This window comes from Mobula birostris, chromosome 23 (genome assembly GCF_030028105.1).
Source record: "Mobula birostris isolate sMobBir1 chromosome 23, sMobBir1.hap1, whole genome shotgun sequence".
Lineage (NCBI taxonomy): Eukaryota > Metazoa > Chordata > Chondrichthyes > Myliobatiformes > Myliobatidae > Mobula > Mobula birostris.
In genome coordinates, this window is record NC_092392.1 from 54,929,779 (window position 1) to 54,951,730 (window position 21,952).

The 21,952-nt window shown below is 41.1% G+C and overlaps 1 long non-coding RNA gene across 2 annotated transcripts in view; it reads left to right on the forward strand.

Annotated features, from left to right (window-relative positions):
- Positions 1-19,340, forward strand: part of LOC140186950 (uncharacterized) — a 46,432-nt gene extending 27,092 nt beyond the window's left edge. The window contains exons 2-4 of one of the 2 annotated variants that reach the window (XR_011882982.1): positions 2,618-2,710; positions 13,963-13,990; positions 18,511-19,340. This is a non-coding gene — a long non-coding RNA (uncharacterized lncRNA). The remainder of the gene's footprint in view (positions 1-2,617; positions 2,711-13,962; positions 13,991-18,510) is intronic. The other variant, XR_011882981.1, reaches the window with a different exon arrangement.
- The last annotated feature ends 2,612 nt before the right edge of the window (positions 19,341-21,952 follow it).

Here is a 21,952-nt window from a genome sequence, read left to right on the forward strand (position 1 = left end):
CTTGTCCTACCCATGTCATTGGTACCTACACGGACAACGACTTCAGGCTGTTCATCTTCCCACTTAAGAATGCTAAGGGCATGATCCAGGCTCCCAGGAGGGAATGCACCATTCTTGTTCACGTTCACGCCCTAACGAATGAATCCCCTATCACCAGAGCTTGCCTCTTCTTCCCCTTTCCCATCTGAGTCACTGAGGCAGATTCAGTACCAGAGATCTGATCACTGTGACTTTCCTCTGTTAGGTCAACAGACCCACCCCCCCCTCGCAACCGTATCAAAAGTGATAAACCTACTGCTGAGCAGGATGGCCACAGGTGTACTCTGCACTAGTTCCACAATGCCTTTCTTCCTTCTGACTCTAACTGTCACCCAGTTTCCTGTGTCCTGCATGTTGGGTGTAACTACCTATATACATGTCCTATCACCCCCACAGCTTCTCGAATGATCCGAAGTTCATCCAGCTCCAGCTCCAATTCCTTAACACGGATTGTTAGAAGCTGCAGCTGGGTGCACTTCTCACTTCCAGGAACCTATACCAGATCACTTCCAGGAAACTATACCAGCCCACCAGCCTCCGGGTCCAACATATAATTCTCTGTAACTTCTGCCACCTCCAACGGGATCCCACCACTAAGCACATCGTTCCCTCCCCCCCCCCCCGTTTTCCGCAGAGATCGCTCCCTATGCGACTCCCTTGTCCATTCATTCCCCCCCAACCCTCCCCACCGATCTCCCTCCTGGCATTTATCCTTGTAAGCAGAACAAGTGCTACACATGCCCTTACACTTCCTCCCTCAATACCATTTAAGGCCCCAGCCAGTCCTTCCAGGTGAGGCGACACCTCACCTGTGAGTTGGCTGGGGTGATAAACTGCGTCTGGTGCTCCCGATGTGGCCTTCTATATATTGGCGAGACCTGACGCAGACTGGGAGATCATTTCACTGAACACCTACACTCTGTCCGCCAGAGAAAGCAGGATCTCCCAGTGGCCACACATTTTAATTCCACATCCCATTCCCATTCTGATATGTCTATCCACGGCCTCCTCTACTGTAAAGATGAAGCCACACCCAGGTTGGAGGAACAACACCTTATATTCCGTCTGGGTAGCCTCCAACCTGATGGAATGAACATTGACTTCTCTAACTTCCGTTAATGCCCCACCTCCCCCTCGTACCCCAAATGTTATTTATTTATTTATATACACACATTCTTTATCTCTCTCTCTCTCCTTTTTCTCCCTCTGTCCCTCTCACTATACCCCTTGTCCATCCTCTGGGCTTCCCCCCTTCTTGTTTCTTTCTCCCTAGGCCTCTTGTCCCATGATCCTCTCATGGGACATGTCCCATGACCCTTTTGCCAATCAACTGTACAGCTCTTGGCTCCATCCCTCCCCCTCCTGTCTTCTCCTATCATTTCGGATCTCCCCCTCCCCCTCCCACTTTCAAGTCTCTTACTAGCTGTTCTTTCAGTTAGTCCTGATGAATGGTCTCGACCCGAAACGTCGACTGTACCTCTTCCTAGAGATGCTGCCTGGCCTGCTGCATTCACCAGCAACTTTTATGTGTGTTGCTTGAAATTCCAGCATCTGCAGATTTCCTCGTATCCACATACATTTGCTGGTTTTGCTTGGTAATACAGGACTCTGGGTACAAACTGCTCTTCACATCTCTGCACCATCGATATTTCCCAACAGATTGGTTTTGATACTCATTTTTCTCATCCATATGTTGATTGGCAGGCATTTACAGACATGAGTGTCAGCTTCTCATGTAACTTTATGGCAACCAGTTCCACTATATCTTTACCCTTTTTAATCCTTCATCTACTGAATGTTAAATTTATTTTTCTCAGTTATTTTTTTCAGTGACCCATGATTGCATCCATGCATTTATCTTGCTTGGCATTCATTTTTAAAATTATACCTCCGTGAAGTTGTGTTTTTCTTTCCTGTATTAATGGCAATATATAAATAAAACCTGCTTATGGTGGAAGCTAATTAAAACTTTAATGTTCTCTGAAATTGAACCCTTCCATACAATGACCAGGCTGAGCTAGCATCTGTGCTTACCTGTCAACAACACTAACAGGTGCTGAATTATTGAGCAATTAAAAAAATTAAGATTCTGTTAAAATGTGCTTAATGTAGAAGATTCAACAAGGCAAAGCAAAGATATTTTACACTACTGCAATTGTAGATTCAGTAATTGCAACTGAGGGTTTCTACTGTGCTCTGTGACAGGTGTCAATCATTCAACAACAGTTGTTAATTTATGAAAGATTTGATTATTCAATTGAGTAATTCATGTTTATTGTAATTTTGGCAAAGCTAAAAATAATCTGAGAATATGGTCAGAACGGAACAGGTCAGGATCTGTTAATTGGTTAATTGTAGTAATAAAGTTTACATCCTTAACTCATGAGTGTTCCTGGTTCAACAGATGTCCACAGATGGAATTACAAACAAACTTGTCAATTGGTATATTAGTGACACATTAGAAGATGTTTTCTTGGTGAGGATGTATGGGGACAAGACTGAATTGTTTGTTGATTGTGAAAATGAGAATAAGCTGAAGAGCTTTCATCTCCTGTATTCTTATGGTTGTACACCACAGCTCTATTGCATCTTCCAGAATGGACTTGGCTATGAACTTGAGGAAGGCACTGCACTAGATCCAGAATATATCAGGGGACCCACCTCTTTACAGGTACTTCCACCTTTCAGATCAAAATATAAAATTTATATGTTAATTGTATAATTTTCATATTTACGCTGTGCTTTAAATTCAGTTGGTTATTTTCACATATATAGAACACTTCATGAAGTTTTTCGGAATTTATTGAAACGTGATGCTTAATTGTGAACATAATGTGTTTTTTTTTTAAAAAATCCAGCATCTGGCCCTTTTGTTTATATAGTATTGCTTCATTGTGCAGAGTAGGACTCCCATAATTAGTCCAGCATTCCAAAGCATTTACAGTTTAAGCAAATGGTAATACTTCTTCAGGCAAATGCCATACCTTCCTAAAATGTTAAGAAAAATCTATGGGGAGTACTTACTAATTCATATATCACATATTAATTTCAAATTTAACTTAACAAGGGAATGATAGGCAGTGTATCTGTACCTTAAAGTTGTAAGATTAACTGAAATGAAGGAAACTATTTGTCTGAAATTGAAATAACTGCTAAAGATCTTTCTGAGGGTTTTTTTTCTGATTATACCTCAATTTGGATGTATAGTCAGAAAAGAGGTAATTAAATGTCCAAAAAGTAAATTTGTCTTTGGCTCAGAAGAACTAATGTCGTCAATCTTGGGGAACAGGAAATACACACATGAGTAAAATGAATAGTTTTAATAAATATATTGAATATTCTGCAGTGTTAAATTTACATTAAAATGTTTCACTCTATTTGGTAGTTCAAACATTTGGTTAGAAGCTTTTACTCAAATATGCCCAATTACTCCTTCATATTTCTGGTCCATAGATTGCCCTTCAAATGACAACAGCTTACTCATCTTCACATTAATATTCCCTGTTTTTCAATTCAATTAGGAATGGTCATACAAGCAGCTATTTATATTTTTAAATGGCACTGATGTAAGAGATTTCAAAACACAATAAATGGCAACACCAGCAAAAGGAAGACTTTTTTGTTGCAAAACAATCTAAATTGTTTACTACCTTAATTTGACAGTTTTAGTTTTTAAAACTTAAAACTTTAAACTTTAAAACATGGCTGTGCAGCTCCAATGCCATATTCAAATTTGCTGACGACACCACTGTCATAGGCCGAATCAAAGGTGGTGACAAATCAGCATATAGGAGTGGAGTTATAACAATAACCTCTTACTCAATGTCAGCAAGACCAAGGAGCTGATTATTGTCTTTGGGAGAAAGAAACCAGAGGTCCAAAAGCCAGTACTCATCGGAGGGTCAGAGGTGGAGAGGGTCTGCAATCTAAAATTCTTTGGGAACATTCTGGATTACCTGTCCTGGGCCCAACACGTAAACATAACTACGAAGAAAACACAGCAGCACCTCTACTTCCTGAGGAGTTTGTGAAGATTCTGCATGACATCTGAAACTTTGACAAACCTCTATAGATTTGTGGTGGAGAGTATGTTGATTGGCTGCATCACAGCCTTATATAGAAGCACCAATGTCCTTGAGCGGAAAATCCTACAAAAATTAATGGATAGGGCCCAGTCCATCATGGGTAAAAACCTCTACACCATTGAAAATATCTACACGGAGCATTGTCGCAGGAAAGCAGCAGACCCCAACCACCCACTCATGCTCTCTTCTTGTTGCTGCCATCAGGAAGAGGGTACAGAAGCCTCAGGACTCATACCACCAGGTTCGGGAACAGTTATTATCCCTTAATCACCAGGCGCTTGAACCAGAGGGGATAACTTCACTAACCTCACTTGCCCCATCACTGAAATGTTCCCACAACCTATGGACTCACTTTCAAGGACTCTTCATCTTATGTTCTCATTATTTATTTATTATTTCTTTCTTTTCTTATTTGCATTTTTTGTTGTCTTTTGCACACTGGTTGAATGCTCAAGTTGGTCATTTACTGATCCCATTATGGTTATTGTTCTATTATGGATTTATTGAGTATGCCTGCTGTAATGTACAGATCCATTTTCTTTCGAGCAATGACACCCAGCAGCACTATGCATTGACCTGTTGTCTGCACATGCACTGTTGTCTATTCATGTGCATTTTTCTCTCTCTTGCTTCGACGTAAATACATCAGTTAAAGCCATCTCCCGTGTGCGTGCTTTTATTTAGCTGATATGTAGTTACGCACAGACACAGCAAATTAGTGATGAGTACGAACTTGAATGTTAGAGAATATCATGAACTGCATCAACAGTTATGGGACGAAACAGCAAGAGTTAAATGATACAGAGAAGGCTGTCACGGATGCTAATAAAGGAACGCGTGAGTAACAGTGAAAGATGTGCTGAATTTAAAGTGAACACAACAAGGTGATGGCTTCAGTTGGGAAAGTTGACAAATATGATAGCGCTAATAAAGGCTGGGGGTCATATATCGAGAAGGTTGAACAGTAGTGAAACATGAACAACATGGAGGAGTGAAAGAAATCCCCTGCACTTCTTAAAAAGCCAGCAAGCAGGACGTTTAGTGAAATTGTTTCAATTTTACAAAGTCACTTGAGCCCTATACCACTGGCAATAGATGAGTGATTTAGATTTTACAAAAGAAACCGGTCAAACGATGAAAGCGTTTCTGAATACATTACAGAACTACACAAACTTTCCCAGTACTGTGACTTTAGAGATGGATTTTCTGATGCATTAACGGACAGCCTTGTACGTAGCATACATAGTCCAATCACTCAAAAGAGGGTATTGTCTGAGAGAGACCTAACCTTAGAACGGGCATTTGCCATTGCAATATCACTTGAAACTGCAGCAAAGGATGCAGCCCAACTACAGAAAAGGAGGTTAGAATGTGAAATGCACAAAGTGTCCCCGAATGGTGCAAAAAGCCAAAAATGTTATCTTTGCGGCAAATCCTCCAATGATGCAAATGACTGTTGATTCAAAGAAAAAGTCTGCAGAAAGCGTCACAGACAAGGTCATATAGAGAGGGTGTGCACGGCAGACAAAAAGCACAACCGGAAAGTGAAAAGTGAAAGTGAAAAGTCTCAAACACAAAACTGAGCAAATGCATGAAGTTTCCGAATGTAAAACAGAATCAGACAACATAGAGTCTGACAAAGGTGAATTCTCATAATTCTGCATAGCATTACTGAAGCAGATCACAAAATCATTTGGATCACAACAGATGTGTCGGGCGTAAAACTGAAAATGGAGCTGGATACAGGGTCAGCTTTGTCTATAATTCCAGAGGCTGACTACAACAGACTGTTTTCTAAGATACGATTAAAGAAGACCTCAGAATGCTAAAAACCTACACAGGTAAAAAAGTGACCCCAAAGGCAATCTGAAAATAGATGTGACATATGGAGGCCAAACACAGCAGTTAGAGCTTTATGTATTGAAAATTGGAAGGCCAGCACTCTTCAGATGTGAATGGTTGAGAGATAGAGATATCGAAAACCTGCAGCATTATACAGGCCCTTTTGGCCCACAATGCATGTACTTACTTTAGAAATTAGCCCTCTATTTTTCTAAGCTCCATGTACCTATCCAGGAGTTCCTTAAAAGACCCTATCGTATCTGCCTCTACCACCGTTTCCGGCAACCCATTCCATACACTCAACACTCTCTACAAAAAAAAACTTACTCCTGACATCTCCTCTGTACCTACTTCCAAGCAACTTAAAACTGTGTCCTCTCATGTTAGCCAATACAGCCCTAGGAAAAAGCCCTAATATCCAGGTAGACTAGCATTCAATCAAAGCTCTCAGTGTGACATCAACAGGCCACAGCAGCCTAAATGATAGCACTAACCAGAGACTGGCACAGTTGCTTAATACTAATGTGAAGGTATTTGAGAAGGGGATTGGTAAACTGAAAGGGATGAAAGCCAGCAATGAACTGGATGAAACAACAACACCAAACTTCCATAAAGCATGTCCAGTTTCTTACTAAAGTGGATGCTGAACTTCAGAACTTGGAGGTGTCTGGGATTCTCTCCAAGCTTGAGTGGAGTGATTGGGCCATGCCCATTATCCCAGTGATCAAGAAAGGAAAGGCCAGAGCCGTTTGTGTATGTGGGGATTTCAAGTTGAGCATCAACCTGGTGCTGCGTAATGTGCAGCATCTCCTGCCATTAATAGAATACATTTTTGCATCTTTGGCAGGCCAGGAGAGGTTTTCAAAAATTGACTTCTCACAAGCCTATCTGCAAATGGAGCTTGAGGAGTTAAGCAGGAAGATCCTCACAATCAACACTCACAAGGGTCTGTTCCAGTATAATTGACTTGTCTTTGGCGTTGCATCAGACCCAGCAATTTGGTGAAGAGCAATGGGCCAAGTGCTCCAAGATACCCCAGGAACACAATGTTATCTTGGTGACATCATCGTGACTGGCAAAAATTATGAAGGGCACCTCTGGCATCTTGGTAAAGTGTTTACCTGCCTGAGGGAGTATAGTCTACACACTAAGAGAGAGAAATGTGAGTTTTTCAAGAATGAAATCTCATATTGTGGACATGTCATCAACCTGCATCGTCTACATTAGTCACAAGAGAAGATTGAAGCAGTGCTACAGGCACCCGAACTGGAAAATATGTCACAACTCAGGTCATACTTGGGCCAGGTAAACTGCTACCACCGGTTTCTCCCAAACATTGCTATGGTGCTACATTCATTGAATGCACTGTTACAGACACGGGCAAAATGGGAATGGCAAGAATGATATGAAAGAGAATTCAAGGAAACAAAGAGACTAATAACATCCGATGAACTGTTCATCCATTGTGATCCATCCCTGCCCATTAGACTGGCATGTGACGCATCCCCTTATGGCATTGGGGCCATTTTATCATACATTATGAAAGATGGATCTGTCCGCCCAATTGCACTTGCTTCAAGATCACTGATGAGCACAGAATGCAATTATGCACAGATCGACCGAGAGGCCCTTAGTGGATTATTTGGAATATAGCAGCTCCACCATTACCTCTATGGACAAGATTTACACTAGTGACAGATCACCAGCTCCTTGTGCCCATTTTCATTCCCAGGAAGGGAATTCCAGCGATGATTGCTACCTGGTTACAACTTTGGGACTATTCCTAGAAGTCCACTAATATGACATAGAGTTCAAGGTACTGAACAACACAGCAATGCTGATGGCTTATCACGTCTTCCACTGCTGGCAACTGAAAAAGTAACGTCTTCATACCGTGACCCAGCAGAGGTGTTCCACATTGGTAGACCAGTTGCCGGTAACAAGTTCTGAAATACAAATGGAAACAAGGAATGACCTGACAACGTCAAAAGTCTATGGCATCACCACGCAAGGAAGGCCAGCTCATGGTAACCCTGTGTTTTCAGAGTTCTCAGCGAGACGAGACCAACTGTCAGTAGGTCAAAGAATGCTGATGGCTGGATCTCATGTTGTGGTTCCCTCTAAGCTGCGCACCAGAGTGTTAGAGAATCTGCATGAAGGATACCTGGGTACAATCAAGATGAAGAGTCTTGCCCAGAGCGACTTGTGGTGGCCGGGAATCGATAAACAGATTGAAGACTTAGCCAAAATCTGTTTGGGGTATGCCAAAAGATAAGAATGCACCCCCACAGGGACTGTTACACCTATGGAAGTGGCTGTTGTCAGCATGGCAAAGAGTACATATTGACTTTCCTGGGCCATTCATGGACTCCATGTTCCTGATTGCTGTGGATGGTCATTCAAAACAGCTAAAGGTTATAGCAATGAAATCAGCCATCTCAGCAAAGACTGTCTCTGCTCTGAGGACTATCTTCACCAGAAATAGTTTACCAGAACAAATTGTGAGTGACAACGGACTACAATACATGTCAGAAGAATTCCGACTGTTCATGAAGAAAAATGGAATTAGATATTTCAAGTCAGCTCCTCAGCAACGAATGGGTTAGCTAAAAGGTTTGTCCAAACTTTCAAGGTCCATTAAAGCAATGGACAAGGAGGACATTTCTCTACAGCACAAGTTGGACAACCTCCTTTTTTGTGTTTCGGAACTCTGTTGGTGCAACAACAAATCAAACACCTGCAATGGTGTTCATGAGCAGGAATCTGAGATCTCGGATAGACCCCCTGAAACCAGATCTACGGAGGGAAGTGCAGAATAAACAGTTCAGCCAGTTGTCAAGTGAAGCAGCAAGAAGCTTCGAGATTGGACAGGAAGTCCTAGTGCATGACTAGCAAGTAGGCATAGACACCCGGTAAGATAGCTACAAGAACTGGACCACTGGAACACAGTGGATGTTGGTGATCAGACATGAAGACATCATGTGGACCGGATACTGGATGCTCAATCGAAGAGCACACCAGAGTTGATTGCATCCAATAAGACGGACACATTACAGCCACCGGACTTACCTCTCAGTGATGATCATGTCACTGACAGCAGTGTAACACTGACAACAGAGAACGTTGTCTTTGACAAGACACCTGCCAAACCTGATGCCACCTCACAGGTCCAGAGGCAGTATCTTGCAAGAAACAGAGCACCAGCCGAAAGCCTGAACCTTTAGAACTGCGATGTTAGTTATTGTGAAAGCATGTTTATTTGGAATATTGGTTTATGGAAGGGAAATTGAATGCTTTGTACATATAGTTTTATGTTGCATTAATCTAAAGGGGGAGGAAGTGTAATGTATGGATCTATTTCTTATAGAGCAGTGACCCCACCCCTCCAGCACTACGTATGACCTGTTGTCTACGCATGCACCTTGTTCTTTCTCTCGTTGCAATGTGAATGCACCAGTTAAAGCCATCTCCTGCGTGCGTGCTTTTATTTAATTGTACTTTGTTGTACACAAACACCACACCCGTAAAAAAATGAATCTCAGGGTTGTATGTAATGACATCAGGGGCGTATCTACAGAAAATAGCGCCTATGGCAAGCACTGAAATTGCGCCCCTGTCCAAACATCTGACACCCATCTTTCAGATAATTTTACCATAATATCAGCTCAAAAATACGTCAAGCTCGTTAATCTTTTAAGTAACAAATTATGGCACTACATGAAAATTATAACTGCACCTTCCTTGCTTTCACTGATGTAAGTTGGTCTATGATGTGATCAAAGTCAGTTTTTTCAGTTTCTTCTCTTTCTACAGCCGGCACAGCAAGATCACAGAGTCTGCCTTGACCCATGGAGGCTCTCAGATACGAAAGTATTAGTTTTAACTTGCTGAATGATCTCTCACAGCTGGCGATGGAAACTGCAATAGTTAGCATTATCTGAATAGCAATGCAAAGATTGGGGAAGATGCTCTCATCTCCATACTGAACAATAAATTCAAGAAGCTCTTCAGGTCTTGATATTTTCATGTTGACCCGCCTTGATAGCAACATTCTGCAATTCAAAATTTCTTCATATAGCTGCTGTCCGTCAACATCAGAGCTGTACAATTCAGCCAAATTTTCGCACTTCTTCTTTAGGTCGTTACTGTTGGCGCCGTAACACAGTCCCTCGACATCGAGATGGAACCCAAACTTGGCTTCAGTGTCGTGCAAACGAGCGAACCTTTTGTCCATTTCTCATGAAGATGGTCGAGTGTTCCTTTCATGCCTCTTTCCATTTCCTCCTTAGCTGTTAACTCAGCGTCTCTCGAGTTCTCATCAGCCATTTGTTTCTTTCGTCTCTGATGTCTTTCAACTTCAATATTCCATTCTTGACAGAGACCGACTCCTTCTTCGAGTGACTCACTGACCAACACTTCTCTTTCATCATAAAAATTATCTTGGAGAGCTTTTAAATCCAGGGCAGCATCGTGGAAGTTCATGCTAGGACCCTGCAGCCTCTTTCGAATACGGTCAAAGCGAATGAGTACTTTGTTCCAAAATCCTAGCAAAGTCAGAAAATTGTAACTCAACATGCGGTTGTACAGCTGCCTTGCGACACTTCTTGTTTCACTGGTCTCGTTTTCATTGTCTATCATGTCCTGGAGAACTTGAAGTATCTTCTCAAGGTACTTGTTGACAGGCTTCACTGCTTCTGTCCTTGCACTCCACCTGGTTTCAAACTCCGACTTAACAACCACAGGCACGGCGTTTTTGAGTTTCTCCCAGCGCTGTGTTGAACGAGAGGAAAACATGTAGACAGCTTTGATGGTTCCAAAAAACGTGACCGTCATTGTATCCTGCTCGGCTGCATGTACACCCACCAAGTTGAGTAAGTGATTGTCGCAATTCACAAACACTGCCAGGTTGTTTTTCTCACTTATTCTTTGATGAACACCACTTCTGTGTCCAGCCATCACAGCAGCGTTGTCATAGCACTGTGACTGACAATCTCGTAGCTCCATTTCGTCCTTCTCTAGCTGTTTCAAGATGTTTTCAACCAAACTATCAGCATCCTCTGGCTTATCTGGATAAAACCAAGGAAGGACTCTCTAACACGGCCTGTCTTCCTCTCAAAATCAACTTCCGCATACCTCACTACTTCTGACATCTGCTCACGGTGTGCCTGATCAGGAGTCGAGTCGAACATGAGACCATAGTACTTGGCTTTACGAATGCTTCTCAGTAATCTCTGGTGAACAGTGGATGCCATCATGTGGATGAGTTTGTTCTGGACACCCGGTGAAAGATAAGACGTGGATCCAGGATGACTTTCCAAATGACAGGGTCAAAGATGGCCAGTAGTTTCAGTAATCCAAGGAAATTTCCCACATTGGAGTCAACGTCTAGCTGAAGTGACTCCCTGTATCCTTGCAAAGCCAGGTTCTGAGTTGCAAGGAATTTTATGCAGTGAAGGATTCTTGCCAAGATATCATGCCACTTCTGCTTTTCCTTCTCGATCTGTGACTGAAATACTGCGTCAATAACTCGTCTGTTTCCAGCTAAATTTCTTTCCATTTCTTTCTACTGTGTGAAGCATTCCCAATGATTCTTGGCATTTTCATGAACACTAATTCTTTCACGTGCTTTCCACTGGTTGAATCCACTTTCCTGCTCCAATGAGGATTGATGGTCTGACCAGGAATAGAGAACACAACAGATACAAAATGTAGACTTTTTAGAAGGGAAATAGACCAGCCATGAGCAAGTCACTTCCTCACCATGCCCATTTCCCAATTTCCTCTTGAACCAAGTTTTGTTCATTGAGTGGTTATTTGTTGATAGGAAAGGCCCCTCACTATTCTGGAAATACTTCGAACCCAGCTTTAATATTTCTGTTCTCAAGTGTCAGGCAGAATTGCTTTTCCAGTATCCTTGTTGAACTTCAGAAGTTCAATGTCATGCTGTTCAATCTCTGCTGGAATGACAGTTTGAGGCTCTTTGACACCATCCAGTTCACTAGGTTCAGTGTCGTCAGGTTCAATCTCGTCAGGTAAAATCTCGTCAATAAACTCAACATCACCACCACCATCGTCTTCCCCTCCTGTCATGTCTACATTCTCTGTGGCAGCCTCACTCTTAATCTCATCATACGCAGATTTATCTGACTTGACTTCCTCCTTGGCTGTGACACACTTGTAATTGATCCACCTTCAGATACTAACAAACTTACTTTTCAAATCTTTTTATTGTTGTATTATACAAAATAAATAACACGAGTACATCGAAGTAACAACACTTACAATGTCTCAAAGAAAAAAACTTTATCTTAAAGATTGAAAAAAAATTTTGTGATAATTAAAAAAAACACTACTAAGCAGAAAAAGTGGGAAAAAAACCCCATTAGGTGTACAACCCCGGAGCCATGCATCATACAAAAAGCTTCTAAAAATAAACATCAAACCACCAGTGAGAAAGAAAACTATACCAAAAAATTTACAATTAGGTCGTAGAGAAAATCTTATCAATTAGCTCAAATGATAATAACGAGCAAATGAACCCCATCTTTTCTCAAAATCAAATAAAGGTTCAAAGGTTCAACTTCTAATTTTCTCCAAACTAAGACATAACATCACTTGAGAGAACCATTGCGACAAAGTGGGAGCTGATGTATCCTTCCACTTCAACAAAATGGCCCTCCTAACTATCAATGTAACAAATGCAATAACACATTGGTCAGACACAGAAATATCATGAATATTTTGAAGAATTATTCCAAAAAGCACAGTTAATTTATTAGGTTGTAGATTAATTTTAAGTGCTTTAGAAATTGTTGAAAAAACTGACTTCCAGAACTGTTCCAATATAGAACAAGACCAAAACATATGTGTCAGTGTAGCTATCTCAGTTTTACATCTATCACAATGACTATCAACATTAGAAAATATTTTAGAAAGTCTCTCCTTCGTCAAATGGTAACGCTGTACAATTTAAAATTGAATCAGTGAATGACTAGCACAAACCAAAGAAGAGTTAACCAACTTCAAAATCCACGTCCAATCCTCCAACACAAAAGTCAAATTGAGTTCTTTTTCCCAATCCTGTTTAATCTTAGATAAAGGACGCTTATCCCATTGTAGTAATAAATTATAAATTCTTCCAATAGAACCCTTCGTTGAAGGGTTCATACTCATAATAGTATCTAACAGATCAGTCTCCAATATATAAGGAAAATTACTGAAATATTTTTGTAAGAAATGTTTAACTTGAAGGTATTGCAAAAAGTTTGAATATGAAAGAGAATATTTATCAATTAATTGTTCAAAAGATATCAATCTATCATCTTTAAATAAATCCCAAAAAGAATTAATACCTTTATTTTTTCGAAGTAAAAAAATTGGATCACTCAAAGAAGGTTTAAAAAAGTAATTTTAATAAATTAAGATACTAACAAACTTGTAGCAGGTGCAGGCGACTCCATGGAATGTGTCGGACTAGTTGTTCTGGGCTTTTCAAAGAAGGGCATGAAGAACTTGCATGACTTCTTGGCTTCCTCCACCTCCAGCTTTCGCCTCTTCTGTCCTTCAGCTCCACTTTCCTTCTTCTTCTTGAAGAAACGTTTCATGGTCTTCTTTCACAATGCTCTGAAAGAAGACCATCCTAGTGCTTCTCACCCATGATAATCAAAGACAGATCATACATCTGAAGAAAATTCTTTTTTCACTATCCGTGGATGGCTTGTCTGACTTTAATAGAAACTGCTCAGTGGCGCCCCCTCCCCCTTCAAGTGGCGCCCAGGGCACGTGCTGTACCTGCCGTGCCTTAGATACGCCACTGAGTGACAGATATGTACTTTGATAATAAATTTACTTTGAACTTTGAATTTTAATTTTTCTTAAACCAGGCCTGTAACCAGGCAGCTGGCGAAGCTTTATGAAAATCATGCTCATAAAGATTGGATGCCCAAGCCAGATCCGTGGTTGAAACTTGAAAAATATTTTACCTTTATTTACACAGAATTAGGAAATGAAGGCTTCCACATAAGGTATGTTCCATTTTCTTTCATTCCAGACAGTGATATAGGCTTCATCATACATATATCATTAGCTTTGTGATGGGAGCTAATTTTATACATCTACTGAATTGGATTTATTAGTCCTCAGCTCAAATTCACTGCTCGCAATTTGAGCACTAGAATGTCCCTTCTAGAACATTGGCAGGGCTCCGTATTGCAACTCCGTGACATATCTCTGCTTAACTCATTCTGGCTTCTTGACGGCCCCATTTAGCATTAAACTCAGAAATTCACCTCCCAATCAATTTCTTTTGCTTTTAAGATTTTCGTTAAAATCTACCAAACTTTTGGACTCCTGTCCTGTTGGTTGGTTTAAAGTCTGATATTCGGTTTTTTTTGGCTAATACTCCTCTAATGTGCTCTTTGTTGCTGTCTAATGTTAGAGGTATCAAAAGCATTCACATTCCTTTGTGTAGTGTGTAGAGAATCACAAGCCAGCAGTTCTGAAATGAAATAAACTGCAATCATTTAATTGAAGGGCCCAAAATCATAAAAATAGAGGAATTATATGAAACTCATTCCAACAGTTAAGAAGGTTGACATCCATATGCATGTATGTTTCTTCGTTCCATATGACAAGCAGATCAAGAAGCTTAGGCATTCCATGAATTAATCAAAGTTTGATTTACGAATTTGAGTATATGTCGTGTTCTTTTCTTTGATGAATAGCATGCCATTCAGCTTCACATTTATTTATCACCTGTACATGGAAACATACAGTGAAATGTGTTGTTTGCATTAACAGCCAACACTCCTAAGGATGCGCTGGGGGCAGCCCGCAAGTGTCGACACTCATTTTGGCACCAACATAGCTATCCATTAGAAAAAATAAATGAAATGAGATTATAATATTTTGTTTAATGAAGTGTTTTCCAGGAATGTAACCCTTTGCCAAAGTAATCCAAAGCAATTGCAACATGCAGCTATTACTGGAAATCTAGAATCAAAAATGTTGGATCTATTTCTGTCAGGTAGCATCACTGTGTAAATAAGCAGAGTTCATATCCCATTGATCGAGACTGAAAAATTCAGAGATGATTGATTGGCTGTCTGTCATATGTGATGACAGAGAAACCTGTGCAGGACAGTTTTTAAAGCAGAAAAGTCGATACACTGGGGCAGTTCTGTTCTCTCGACCTTGGAGGTCTTGGTCCAGTGGTGCAAGTAGTCATTACAACTCAGGTCTTCTTTGGTTGCAGTGCATGACCATCACTACTTCTGCACCTTGTCATGCTCTTCGCCCTCCATGAAATGTTGCAGATCTGCCTTCCAGACCACTGGATCTTCGCCCAGTCTGCCGAAAGTCAGAGATAAAATATATATCATGAGGAAAGAAAGGGGGAGCAGAGGAGAGAGCACAAGTGTAGGTTTAGTTAGATGGGAAGATTGCTCAAGTGACAGGAGTGCAAGGTGAAAGTGTGACAAATTAAAGGATAATACACTAAAGATCTGTTAAGTTTAAAAAGACAGTAAATTCATGGTCTGTAATAAGATTAAAAAATGCTGTAATTAGGTTAAAAAGATCATACGGTCATGAGAAACAATTTATAAGGTGTTTAAAAACAGTAAAAACATGTTAAAAAGGGCTAAAATGCCAAAAGGTATTTAATTCATTTCATTGTTTATTGTTAAAAGTTAAGCTCTAATAGTATTATCAGTGATCTGCAGAGTAGGCTTGATCTGCTAGCCTGAGGTCGATTGCTTTTGTCTCCACCCACATAGGGGAAATCGCGGTATTTTCCTCATTTGAGTAAATGCTCTCAATGAGGAAACACCACATCATTGTTGTGATTATTTCTCCCCGTTTTTCAGGTATGTTGTCGGTAATTTACACTGTTAAAGGGGTCATGATAACTTTCTAATATGTTTAAAGTGTCAAGAGAGTGTTTAAGTAACGTTTTGACTAATGTTTTGCCGAGTATATTAAAGTGTGTGTGAGCGAAGCTGCCGCCATTTTGTGTAACGACGCCGAGTGCTTTTGCCGTTTTGTGAGTTTACATGTGCACATATGTCAATGTATTTTGCACAATTGTTTGTGTATTGTTTATTTACAGACATCCCACTTCTCCCGGAAGTTCCGGGAGTCTCCTGCATATTAATAGTGGCTCCCTGATGCCCGCAAATTATATACAATATCACGGAAATCAATTTTTTGAGTGCGAGCGCATAAGCAGGAGAGAGAGAGCACGAGAGCGACCACGAGAGAGAGAGAGAGAGTGCGCGCGAGACAGAGTGAGAGCAAGCGAGTGAGAGAGAAAGCAAGCGAGAGCGACCATGAGAGAGAGGGCGCGAGCGAGAGAGAGAGCACGAGAGAGAGAGAGAGCGCGCGAGCGAGAGAGAAAGCACGAGAGCGACCACGAGAGAGAGAGAGTGCGCGCGAGACAGAGTGAGAGCAAGCGAGTGAGAGGGAAAGCAAGCGAGAGCGACCATGAGAGAGAGGGCGCGAGCGAGAGAGAGAGTGACCACGAGAGAGAGAGAGAGCGCGTGAGCGAGAGAGAAAGCGAGAGCGCGCCATGGCAGAGTATTCCAAAAAAAGAAAATATAAAACGTACATCGCCCCAGACTGCACTAAAGTGTACCCCTGCCTAATAGGGGTCAAAATAATGACAGTGTTGCTCGCTGCAGTGTTTGCAACAGTGACTTTTCTATTGCCCATGGTGGGTTAAAATGTAAAAGACATGTTGAGGTGAGTTTAACAATTGTCATTCGTTCATTAGCATAGCTATCGTTATTTAAACTAGCTGGTTAGCTGCTAAGGAGCTACTCTGTTGCAGACATCCCACCTCTCCCAGAAGTTCTGGGAGTCTCCCGCAAATTGATGGTGCTACCTCCCTGAAATGAGTTTTTGCAGGGTGGGATGTCTGTATTTAGTAACTTTATTAAGTTTTATGAGAGTTTACTGAGCTAATGCTACATATTATTCACCAGTAACAGCAGAGAAAATGAGAATTATGTCTCAGGAAAATACTATATATTGCTGTAATTTACAAAGGGTATGTATTCTGCCGCAACCAATTTGTTGTGAAGATATGTTTTTTTGTAATTTGTATATATTTTTGATCACTTGAGTAAATGCTCTCAATGAGGAAACACCACATCACTGTTGTGATTATTTCTCCCCGTTTTTCAGGGGTGTAACAAAAGAACGATGTGATAAAGGGTGTCGTGATAGAAATAAATGTTAAATGAATCTGAATATAAAATGCTGACTTACCCAATTGTTGAGCTCAAGTTTGTATTGTGTAATTTTTCCCAACAAAGCTCAGTGCTACTTTGAATAGCGAAATTTCACCCCTCAAAAGGACATGATACAACTGATCGTAATATGCTGCTACTTGTTCTCTGTGAAAATGGTGTAATACATTGGTCCAAGGGCATGGTCCTTTTTGGAGTATCGCAAAGGGGAGACGAAAATGCATCTTTTTGTGACAGACATATTAGAGCAGGGTTCCCAACCTGAAGTCGATGGACCCCTCGGTTAATGGTAGGGGTCCATGACATGAAAAAGATTGGGCACCCCTGTATTAGAGGAAATTATGGACCATGATCTGCTGAATGTGAACTCTGGTGTGGTGGTAAGATGAACACAGGGGGAAACCATATCAGAGTTTTGGACAGAAGCATGAGTGAGAATACAAATGTGGGAAGTGGATAGAGTAAAGAGCCTTGTAAATCAGAATGTCGTTTGTCAAATCTATCCAATTTTTTTTTACATCTTAGGAATGCTTTTGGCATTTAGTAAAAATGATCTTAACTGCATTTTATAGGAACACCATTGAGAGCATCCTGACAAGTTGCATCCCCATCTGGTATGGGAGCAGCTGAACATCAGTCCGGAAGTCCCTACAAAGGACTGTGAGAACAGCTGAGAGGATCTTTGGGCTCTCCCTACCGTCCATCAGGGGCATTTATCAGAAGTGATGTGTACACAGGGCCATTAGTATTATTGAGGATCCCATCCATCTATTCAGCATCCTCTTTGACTTTCTGCCATCAGGCAGGAAATGATGATGCATAAAAACAAGAATGGTCAGGATGGAAACAGCTTCTTCCCCCAGACCATTAGGCTTCTGAACTCCCTGCCGTATTGTATTCAAAGTGTCACTGGTTAATCTGCTCCATATATTACAATATTTAATTTATGCACTTTAATTTGTTATTTTTGTGTGATTCCTCTGTAGATTTTGTCCTTACCTTCATAAGTTGTGTGTCATGTGTGTTATGTGTACTACTGTGCTTTACACCCTGGTTCAGAGAGACGTCTCATTTTTATATACATTAAATGGTTATATATGTTATATAAATGTATATAGTTAAATGACAGTAAACTTGACTTGACATGACTTAATAATGTAATGATAAATAAAATAAAAAAAATCAACTCAAAATCTTAACCTTTATAAATAATGCAATTGGGCGGGAGGAGAGAGAGCAGCGCACCGTGCGTGCGCAGCCATCCGGTGAAAAATGATAACGTATCTGTTAAATAGGGGCCGTGGACAATTCTGATTTGATGGAGAGGGACGTGAAAGCACAGAGGAACATCTGGAGAAATTTCTGAAACGCTCGTTCGCTGCTGTCGTTACTGCGTGGTCGGGAATCTTTCGGAGAGTAGGCCTCAAAATCCCCGGCTTTGCCTGCTGTTGGTGACCGAGGTTGAGGTCGAATAGTTCGGACAGAGATAGCACTCAGTACTCGGTGTTGGAGAGCTGATCAGAGCTCGAAGTTTTCGGATGACTCAGAGTTGGACTGTGGTCAGGTATGGCAGGGAGAGTTCTTGCTTCTCCCATCTGTGTGAGATGTGGGACATTTGAGAGACTTTGAACTTTTACTGTGCTCATGGACTTCTTCATCAAGTTATGGTATTGTTGCACTGTTGTAACTATATGTTATAACTATGTGGTTTTGTCAGTTTTTTTCAGTCTTGGTCTGTCCTGTGTTTTGTGATATCACACCAGAGGAAATATTGTATAATTTCTTAATGCATGCATTACTAAATGACAATAAAAGAGGACTACGTGTCTTCATAATCTAATGAAACAAACATAAACAGCATTAAGCAAGGTAATTTTGTTTACCTTACAGTAAAGTAAATAGTTTCATGGGCCCTGCAGTAAAGCAAACTCAGTGCAGGTTCTCCAGGCAGATTCAACAAAGTAAAAGCTGGGGAATCATGGTGGGATTGTGCTACGGACAGTACTGTGTACAGACTGATTCAGTATTTCAAACCTGTCAACAAGTACGGGATTTTTACTTTTGGACCACGTTTTCTAAAGTTTTGAAAATGTTTACATTTAAATGTATAAAGCTGCTGCTTTGCCATGGATTCTTGTGTTTTATAGTGCAGAAAGTTTTTACATAATGTGAATATATTACATAATTATTGACAAAATTTGTTAAAGTTCTAATGTGCAAATGCTTATACTGAACACTTAGAAACATGTCCGTTCTATATCAGGAAAGAGTGGAACTACATCTGTTCTCCAGAGGACTACTTCAGAGAAAACTTGATTCTTTGATAAAACTCCACAATATCAGTGTATTTAAATTTGAATAAAAACAGAAAATGCACAAAACATTCAGCAGGTCAGTCAGCATCTTTGCAAAAAGAAGCCGAGTTGAAGTTTGGGTTGGGATTCTTTTTCTGTACTGGGAAAGAGAGGAAACAAGTTTGCTTTTAATAGCGGAGAAGGGGGCAAAAGTTTAGGTAGAACATTACTGATAGGAAAAGACTAAATGGCTTAGTGCGGCAGTTAAAATCAAAAGATGTTCTTTATTTGCCTGATATGCTGCTAATAGCAAGGCAGTAGGATCTGCCCAGCAGGCCAGACTGTGCTAATAGAAAGAGGAAAAAAGTACAAATGGGTGACTGGCAGAAATAGTCATCTCTGATTAAAATCAATGAAACAGCGGCTTCTTTGAAGATAGAGAATTTGATATCAAATCGTACTGTTGTGCCTTTGCAACTACATATCAATTAAAATAGAAGCACGTATACGGGAGATACCTTGAACTGCTGTATTCACATTGCAGCAAGAGTGGGAGAGAGAGAGAGAAAGAGAAAGCGCATGCATAGACAACAGATCAACATACATGCGTAGAGACAACAATCCATATGCAGTGCTAAGGGGAGTCATTGCTCTAAAAGAAATAGATCCATACATTACACTTCCTCCCACTTTAGATTAATTCAACACAAAGCTGGATGAGTACAAAACATTCAATTTCCCTTTCATGAACAATATTCCAAATAAACATGCTTTCACAATAACAGTCCATAGGTAACTTCACTATACTAAAGATTCAATCATTTGGCTGTCGCTCTGTTTCTTTCCGGATAGTGCCTCTGGACCAGTGGAATGCCATCAGGTTTGGTAGGTGTCTTGTCAAAGACAACGTTCACAGTTGTCAGTGTCACATTGCTGTTGGTGACATGACCATCACTAAGTGGTAAGTCTGGTGGCTGTAATGTGTTGATCTTGTTGGATGCAGTTGACTCAGGTGTGCTCTTCAGTTAAGCATCCAGTATCTGGTCCAGATGATGTCTCCATGAATGATCTTCAACACCCACTGTGTACATTAGTGGTTCAGTTCTTGTAGCTATCCTACCGGGTGTCCACATCAACTTGGTAATCATGCGCTAGGACTTCCTGTCCAATCTCGAAGCTTTTGGCTGCTTCACTTGGCAACTGGCTGAACTGTTTATTCCGCGCTTCCCTCCGCAGATCTGATTTAAGGAGGTCTATGCGAGATCTCAGATTCCTGCTCATGAACATCATTGCAGGCGTTTGATTTGTTGTTGCATGAACAGCGTTCCGAAACACAGAAAAGTAAGTTTTACACCTTGTGCTGTCGAGAAGTGTCTGCCATGTCCATAGCTTTAATGGACTTCTTGAGTGTTTGGATAAACCTTTCAGCCACCCCATTCGTTGCTGGGTGGCAAGGAGCTGACTTGAAACGTCTGATGCCATTTTGCTTCATGAACAGTTGGAATTCTTCTGATGTGTATTGTGGCCCTTTGTCCCTCACAATTTGTTCTGGTAAGCTCCTTCTGGTGAAGATAGTCCTCAGGGCACAGACAGTCTTTGTTGAGGTGGTTGACTTTATTGGTGTAACCTCTGGCTGCTTTGAATGAGCATCTACAATGGCCCAGCAAAGTCAATTTGTACTCTTTGCCATGATGACAATGGCCACTCAAACGGGTGTAATGGTGCCTGTGGGGTGCCCTTTGAGCTTTTTGGCATCCCGAACGGCTACCGGCCAAGACTTCAATTTGCTTACCTATTCCAGGCCACCACATGTAGCTCCACGTGAGACTCTTCATCTTGACTGTCCACAGGTGTCCTTCGTGCAGATTCTCTAACACTCTGGTGTGCAGTTTAGAGGGAACCACAGCACAAGATCCACACGTCAGCGTTCTTTGACGTACCGACTGTTGGTTTCGTGTCACTGAGAACTCTGGGAACACAGGATTACCATGAGCTGCCCATCCTTGTATGGTGATTTCACAGATTTTTGACAATGTCCGGTCATTCCTTCTTTCTCTGTGTATTTCAGAATTTGTTAGCAGCAACTGGCCCACCAATGCTCTGTGGAACACCACTGCTGGGTCACAGTATGATCACTTCTTCAGTTGCCAGCAGTGGAAGTCGTGACAAGCCATCAGTATTGCTCTGTTGTTTGGTATCTTTGAACTCTATGTCAAAGCAGTGGACTCCTAGCAATTGTGCCCAACGTTGTAACCAGGTAGCATTCATCACTGGAATTCCCTTCCTGGGATTGAAAATGGACACAAGGAATGGTGATCTGTCACTAGTGTAAACGTTTGTCGATAGAGGTAGTAGTGGAACTTCTTTATTCCTCATAGTAGACTAAGGGCCTCTCGGTCAATCTGTGCATAGTTGCATTCTGCAGTCATCAGTGATCTTGAAG